Raw genomic sequence first — 9,001 nt, 5'->3', positions numbered from 1 at the left:
TGTGGGGTCAAGCCATTGTTTGCCTTGGGGACTAGCCAGAGGCTAAAGAGATCCAACCCTCCCCATCTCCTCTACTAACCAGGACTGATTATGGAGGATGCCGAGGGGAGCGGAACTATTTCCTATCCAGGAAAAAGGAGGGAGCTGCCAGTGAAGGCTGGAGAACTGTCTCTGAGAAAGTTTAAATTACAAAATTCTTAGCCTCCAGGTGGGGAGAAATGGCCAGAGGGTGAAATAATGCAAACAAGGGTACGTACCTTAGGAACATCGGGTCCTTTCAGGACTTAACGCTGCCCTGAACAACCCATAATTGTTTGCAGAAAGAAACATTTAAACCTTGCGTGGCTACCATGCCGTGGTAGCTACTGAGGGTGGGAATGGGAAGAAGAGATGTGACGTGGGGGCATTTTCAGGACTTGGAGGTGTCCTGGGTGGTGCTGCAGGGACAGTTGCTGGACATTGTATGTCCTCCCATGGTCCACTGGGTGGACTGTGGGAGACTGTGGGCTATGGTGTGGACCATTGACCATGTCGTGCAGCAGTGCTCAGAGATGTATTCACCAAGTGCAATGAATGTCCCATGATGATGGAGGAGGTTGTGGTTATGGGAGGAGTATGAGGGGGTTGGGGGGGTATACAGGGACCTCATATTTTTTTAATGTAACATTAAAAATAAATAAATAAATTAAAAATAAATAAACTTTGCACAGCAAATATGTGGGAAAAATGTGGATGTGATTGCTCAGGCATGTTATCTTAAGAATAAAAAATAACTGTACTCCCATCCCTAAGATATTCAATAAATACGATGTGGAAGCTTGGGTTGAGGCACTTTGTCCTTGAGACTCTGAGTCCCCTGTTCCCATCTTTTACTAATTCTTGTGTCTCTTAAGTTCTGCGGCACCTCCTGTTCGAGTCATTCCTTTGTTGAGCTGGTCTCAGCCTCCAGGTAGAAACCTTTATCACATTGATCCCATCCCTGTTGCAGAAATACACTCCCACCAGGCATTGACACTGAAGTGGCTGGCAAAGAGTGCCATCACTGGCAGACTAAGGAAGTGCATGTAAGAAAATTGAAAGTAAATAAGTAAGAAAGGCTTTTTCGGGCCTTTATAGGCATCTTCCCCAAGGCCCTAGGAATCAGATCTGCAACCCATTACAGGGTCCAGAGTCCAGTTTTGAGCAAATAACAGCAACATCCTAACAATCCAGGTTGAACCAAGAATCAAAGAGCAGGGAAGCAGATGTGGCTCAAATGATAGAACATTCACCTACCATATAGGAGGTCCAGGGTTCAAACCCAGGGCCTCCTGGCCCCTGTGGTGAGCTGTGCTCAGTGCACATGCACAGTGCTGTGGCGTGCAAGGAGTGACATGCCACATAGGGGTTTCCCCTGTATAGGGGGACATGCGCAAGGAGAGCGCCCCACAAGAAGAGCCACCCCAGGTGAAAAGCACAGCCTGCCCAGGAGTGGCACCGCACACATGGAGAGCTTACACAGCAACATGATGCAACAAAAAAAGAGACACAGATTCCCAGAGCCGCCGAGAATGCAAGTGGACACAGAAGAACACACAGCAAATGGACACAAGAGAGCAGACAATGGGGGGGTGGGAGCGGAGAGAAAGAAATAAAATAAATCTTTAAAAAAAAAAAGAATCAAAGAGCAGCAGTAACAAAGCCTTCTGCCACCAAATCCCTGCAAAAGTGAGAGAAATTGAGCATCTGAGTAAACTACATCCTAATCAGATGCCTAGACATCAGCAAAAAATTATGAGCCACACTAAGAAAATGGAAGATAATGGAAGAAAAGAAATATATGAAAGCCCCAGAAGAGATGCAGGATTTGAGAAAATTTATTAACAAGATACACACAAATTTCCAAAATCAAATTAATGAGTCTGGGACCTGGTGGCCATTGAGGAGCCCTCCCCAGAGGGAGGTGGCACCAGACCCTGGGCTGGGGCTCTGCTGCCTGCCTGGTGGGCCCATGACTTCTTGCACCATATCTGACGGAACCAGCTCATCAGGACTCCTGAAACAGGCAGTCAAAAAGAAGATGAGAAGGTGGCACACACCTGTGCCCTGCAAGCCCAACGTGCAGGTGTACCTGCTGCGATGCTGAGATGGCTCTATCCACCCAAACAACCCTGGCTATGAGGAGTCTAGTGAAAGCAGCCATAGTGGCAGCTCTGAGCTGGATCCTTCTGGGTATCAGCTCTTCAGCTTAGAATCCAAGGCCAACAGCGGAGAGGTCATGTCAGTTATCATGCACCAAAATGAAGATCCGAAAGGGTGAGTGAGTAGGCGTCCACACACATGCCTGTGGAACCCCACACGAGAGGCCCTCAAGTTGTGCATTCAAGAAGAGATTTCAAAGTACCAGAGGAAGTGGACTTGGCCCAGTGGTTAGGGGTGTCCATCTACCACATGGGAGGTCTGTGGTTTAAACCCCGGGCCTCCTTAACCCATGTGGAACTGGCCCATGCACAGTGCTGATGCATGCAAGGAGTGCCATGCCATGCAGGGGTGCCCCCGTGTAGGGGAGCCCCACGTGCAAGGAGTGCACCCCGTAAGGAGAGCCGCCCAGCACAAAAGAAAGTGCAGCCTGCCCAGGAATGGCGCAGCACACACGGAGAGCTGACACAACAAGATGACACAACAAAAAGAGACACAGATTCCCGTGCTGCTGACAACAATAGAAGTGAACAAAGAAGAACATGCAGCAAATGGACACAGAGAACAGACAACTGGGGTGGGGGGCGGGGGATGGAAACAGAAATAAATTTTAAAAAGAATAAATCTTTAAAAAACCAAAAACCAAAACCAAAAAAACAATCAAAATACCAGAGTTGACACTGACCAGGTTGAACACCTTCTCTCCAAGCTGCATTCACTGCAACACTCAAAAGTTTACTGCCCTCGGAGCTCGCCCCTAGTTTGGGCATGCCAGAACCTATCTTTGCTAACTCTGAGACCCACGACCCCATCCCACCCCCAGGGATGCTGCTTTCACAGAAGAAGGTTGTTAGAGAACTACACCTGGTCACCTTCCCAGCATTCTTTCTTGTTTGTTGTCATTGGCCCATCTGACCAGCATAATATTCTGGAATTTTTTGAGAACTCTGTTCAGCCAGCTTGGTGTTCTGGAAGCAGAGACTCCAGGAAGAGCTGGGTTTATGAAGCTTTCTCATTGGGGTCTTGTGGGACACCAAGCTGCTGCTCCATCCAGCCCCATGAGCCTTGTTTGTTTTCTTCTGGTTCCTTTCTTTTGAGTTCCTGCTCCTTTCCATCCATTGTTTCCCTAGTTCTCATGGGTTTTGTTTGTTTGTTTTTGTTTTGCTTTCAGCTCTACTCTCTGTTCTTTCCTTTCTCCCATTGTTCTGCCTCAGGTAAAATAATTTTATTTCCATCTCTCCCCTCCCCCCCTCATGTGATTGCCCTCTGGTGTGCAGTTGTACAAAAGCCTTATAAGTTGTGTGCTCAGGGCTTTGCAAGTGGGGAGTTTTGAGAATCTCCCTTTCTCACAAACTCTCCAGGTAACTGATGCCAATAAAGTGGGAGGCCATTCACTATTGAGACCTACTTGCCAGCATGTCTCCCTCCCCTTCCATGGCTCTTGCAAATTTCTGACATGCTCCACTGCCTTACACTGTCTAGATAGAAGACCCAGGAAAAAAGATGCCAGTGCTAAACCATGAAGATTTCTTGTAGGAAAACCTGCCTTGGTTAGGGCAATGAAATTCTAGCTTTTGACCTCATCCCTAGCTGGGGGAACAGACTACTCTGCTCAGAGTAAAGGGGAATTATCAAAACAAGCTTGAAACTGATACTCCAAATGTGGCTTAACAGTCTTGAACATACATACAAAGGGAAGTCTGACATTAGCAATAATTGCCTATTTGGAGCTCTAATTGCAAAAAAAAAAAAAAAAAAGTTCTGAACAATGCCACAAAAGAAGTGAAATGAGACTCTCTCCTCTGTCCCCTCTCCTGCTTCATGCTCTCACTTCCTGCCTCCTAAGAGTATATAAACTAAATAAAGATCTCCATGAATTAAAAAAAATTAACAAATTGAAAGACAATATAGCTAAAGAGATAAACTATATCAAGAAGACATTAAAAGGGAAGGGAGTGGGACATATGGGAATCATATTTTTTATGTAACATTTATGTAATCTAAAGCTTCTTTAAAAAATAAAAATTAATTTTAGAAAAAAACACCTTGAGTGAGCACAAAGAATTTGAAATACTGAATAGAAAAGTTAGATCTCATGGGAATGAGAGACACAATAGGTGTGATGAAAAAACACATTAGAGGGAATCTGATGTGGCTCAAGTGATAAGGCCTCTGCCTACATATGGGAGGACCCAGATTCGATCCCTGGGACCTCTTGGTGAAAAAGAAGAGAAAGCATACCTGCGCAGTGAGCCAGTGCCCATGCGGTGAGCCAAGTGCCTGCATAAGTGCCTGTGTGGTAAGCCCAGTGCCCACATGAGTGCCTGCATGGTGAGCCAGTGCCCACGCAGTGAGTCAGTGCCCATCTAAGTGAGTCATGCAGCGAGATGATGATGCAACAAAAGAGAGACGAAGGGGAGAGTCAAAGTGAAGTGCAGCAGAAACCAGGAACTGAGGTAGTGCAATTGACAGGGAACCTCTCTCCACATCAGAGGTCCCCAGAATCAAATCCCTCTGAATCCTAGAGGAGAAAGATGAGAAGAGAAGGCAAAAAGAGAAATAGATACAGAAGATCACAGACAGCAAAAACAGCAGGATGGGGGAGGGGAAAGGGAAAAATAAATATATATAAAAAAAAAAAACATTAGAGATGTGGCCCAAGTGATTGAGCTCCCACCTACCACATGGGAGGTCCAGGTTCAGTTCTAGGTGTCTCCTAAAGAAGACAAGCAAGAAAGCAAGCTAGTGCAACAGGCTGGCGCAGTGAGCTGATGCAACAAGATGACATAACAAAGAGACATGGAGGAAAACACAATGAGAGACACATCAAATCAAGGAGTGGAGATGGTTCAAGCAATTAGTCAATTCCCTCCCACATGGGAGGACCCTGGTTCAGTTATAGTGCCTCCTAAAAAGAAGATGAGCACACAATGAACAGACACAGCAAGCACAAATGAGGGAAGGGGGAGAAATAAGTAAATAAATCTTTTTTAAAAAGCACACATTAGAGGGAAGCAGATGTGGCTCAAGCAGTTGTGAACCTGCCTACCACATGGGAGGTCCCAGGTTCAGTTCTGAGTTGCCTCCTAAAGAAGATGAGCAAGACAGTTAACTGATGAGATGGGCTGGCATGGTGAGTGATGCCACAAGATGACACAACAAAGAGATACAGCAAGGAAAAACAATGAGAGATACCACAAGCAGCGAGAAGATGTGGTTCAAGCCTTTGAGCACCTCTCTCCAATATCAGAGGTCCCAGGTTCAGCATCCAGTACCTCCTAAAAAAAAAGAAGATGAGCACACAGACACAGAGAGCAGACAGTGAGCACAAACAACTAGGGAGGGGGGGCAGAAATAAATCTTAAAAAAAAAAAGGCATACAACAGCAGACTCAAAATGATGGATGAAAGAATTAGTGACACTGAAGACAAGCTGAGATTGAAGAAAGAAAAGAACAGAAAAATAAAATAATGGAAAAAAATTGTGCAGGGGCTCAGGGAGTTGAATGACAACATAAAATACAACAACATATATGTCATTGAAGTTCCGGAAGAAGAGGAGGGAAAGGGACTAAAAGAGTTTTGAGGAAATAGCTGAAAATTTCCCAATTCTCACAGAAGAAATGAAATTACATGTCCAAGAAGCATGCTGTACCCCAATCAGAATAAATCTGAATAGATCTACTTCAAGACACATACTATGCAGAATGTCAAAGATAAAGAGGAAATTCTGAGAGCAGCAAGGGAGAAGCAAGCCATCACATAAAAGGGACGCCCATTAAGACTTAGTGCAGATTTCTCATCAGAAACCATGGAGGCAAGAAGACAGTAGTATGATAAAATTATGATACTGAAAGAAAAACTGCTAGCCAAGAATTCTTTATCTAGCAAAATTGTCCTTCACATATGAAGGTGAGTATAAAATATTCACAACCATTCTGTGTGATCTATGTATCTTTAAAAAAAAAAAGATAATAAACTTGTTACTTATTAAAAAAATTTACAAACAGAAACAAAGAGAGTTTGTAAAAAAGAATCTAGCTTTGCATGAAATATTAAAGGAACTCTTACAGCCTGAAAGAAAAAGATAGGACAGAGGTATGGAGGAGAGTATAGAAGTAAGAACAGCAGAAAGAATAACTGAAAGAGTAAAAAGACAGGTTAAAATATGATATGACATATGAAAATTGAAGAATGAAATGGTGGAAATAAAAAATGCATTTACAATAATATCTTTGAATGTAAATGGATTTAACTCCCCAATTAAAAGATATAGGGGGGAAGTGGATGTGGCTTAAGCAGTTGGGTGCCATCCTACCACTTGGGAGGTCCCGGGTTTAGTTCCTGGTGCCTCCTGAAGAAGATAAGATAGTGTCCTGATGCAACATGATGATGCAACAAGATGATGCAACAAAATGGCACATGAAGAGACACAGCAAAGAAACACAATGAGAGACACAAGCAGGGAGCAGAGGTGGCTAAAGCTATTGGATGTCTCCCTCCTTCATGGGCGATCTCAGGTTCTGTTCCTGGTGCCTCCTAAAAAAAAAAAAAAAAAAAAAAGGATGAACAGAGAGCAGACAGTAAACTCAAAACAATGAGGGCAGGGAGAGAAATAGAGAAATAAACAAAAAATAAATAAATTTTAATGACAAAAAAGATATACAGGGAGGAGAAATGGTTCAGGCAGTTGAGCTCCTACTTCCTATATGGAAGGTCCTGGGTTCTATCTCCAGTGCCTCCTAAAGAAACAAACAACAAGCAAACAAATGAAAAACCAACTCAGAGGAGTTGATGTGGCTCAGTGGTTGAGTGCTGGCTTCCCACATACAAGATCTAGTCTCAGTCCCTGATCCTGGTTCCTCAGGAAAAAAAAAAGATATGGGCTGACAGAATAGATTAAAAAAAAAAAAAAAAAGAGGCATCCATACACTGCTTACAAGAGAATCACCTTAGATCCAGGGATACAAACAAGCTGAAAGAGATAGGTTGGAAAAAGATACTCCATGGAAATAGTAACCAAAAAAGATCAGGGGTAGCTATACTAATATTAGACAAAACAGACTTTATATGCCAAAAATTAGAAGAGATAGAGAAGGACATTATATATTAATAAAGGGAATAATCCACCAGGAAGATATAACAGTCATAAATATCTATGCACCTAACCAGGGTGCCCCAAAATACATGAGAAAAACTGGCAAAACTGAAGGGAGAAACAGACATCTTAACAAAAATCATTGGAGACTTCAACACAACACTCAAATCATTAGAAAGAACAACTGGTTAAAGGACCAACAAGGAAACAGAACTTGAACAGTATGATAAATAAGTTATACCTAACAGACATATACAGAACATTGCATCTAAACTCAGCAGGTTACACATTCTTCTCAAGTGCCCATTGATCTTACTCTAGGACAGAACAAATCTCAAGTCACAATGCAGCTCTCAATAAATATAAAAAGACTAAAATTGTACAGAGCACCTTCACAGATCACAATGGAATGAAACTGGAAATTGATAATAGGAAAGAGATAAATTCACAAATGTGTGGAGGCTGAACAATACACTCCTAAATAATCAGTGGGTCAAAGAAGAAATTACAAATGAAATCAGTAAATATATAGAAACAAATGAAAACGAGAGCACAACTTATCAAAACTTATGGGATACAGCAAAGGCAGTCTTGAGAGGGAAATTTATAGCCTTAAATGCCTGTATTAAAAAAGAAGAAAGAGCTAAACTCAAAGATTTAACTAAACAACTAGAGAAACTAGAAAAAGAACAGCAATCCAATGCAAAGCAGGCAGAAGGAAAGAATAAAGATTAGCACAGAAATAAATGAAATTCAGAAAAAAATAGAGAAAATCAACAAAATCAAAATCTGGCTATTTGAGAAGATCAATAAATTGACAAACCCCTAGCTAAACTAACAGTTAAAGAGAGGATGCAAATAAATACAATCAGAAATGAAAGAGGACAAGTTATGATCAACCCCACAAAAATAAAAAGGGTCATAAGAGCATATTATGAGAAACTGTATGCCAACAAACTAGGCAACCTAGATGAAATGGACAAACTTTTAGAAATGCAAAACAACCTTCATTGACACTACAATAAATATAAGAACTTAGCAAACCAATTACATTTTTTTAAAGATTTATTATTTATTTCTCTCTCTCCCTTCCCCCCCCCCCCACTGTCTGCTTTCTGTGTCCATTTGCTGTGTGTTCTTCTGTGTCTGCTTGCATTCTTGTCAGTGGCACCAGGAATCTGTGACTCTTTTTATTGTGTCATCTTGCTGCGTCAGCTCTCTGTGTGTGCAGCACCACTTCTGGGTGGACTGCACTTTTTTTGTGTGGAGCGGCTCTCCTTGCAGGGCACACTCCTTGCACATAGGGCTCCCCTATACAGGGAACACCCCTGCGTGGCACCTTACTCCTTGTGCACATCAGCACTGCATGTGGGCCAGCTTACCATACAGGTCAGGAGACCCTGGGTTTGAACCCTGGACCTTCCAAATGGTAGGTGGATGCTCTATCCGTTGAGCCAAATCCGATTCCCCCAATCACATTTAAAAAGATTGAATCCATCATTAAAAATCTCCCAACAAGAAAAGTCCAGGACTAGATGGCTACACAGGACAATTCTACCAAACATTTGGAATAGAATTAACACCAATCCTGTTTAAACTCTTCCAAAACATTAAGAGAAGGAAAACTTAGCCAACATATTTTAGGAAGCCATCATCACCCTAACAGCAAAGTCAAATAAAGAAACTACAAGAAAAGAAAATTACAGACCAATCTCTCTAATGAACA

The sequence above is a fragment of the Dasypus novemcinctus genome, chromosome 1 (genome assembly GCF_030445035.2).
Source record: "Dasypus novemcinctus isolate mDasNov1 chromosome 1, mDasNov1.1.hap2, whole genome shotgun sequence".
In the NCBI taxonomy this organism is placed as follows: Eukaryota; Metazoa; Chordata; class Mammalia; order Cingulata; family Dasypodidae; genus Dasypus; species Dasypus novemcinctus.
Note: the sequence above shows the minus strand (reverse complement) of the source record.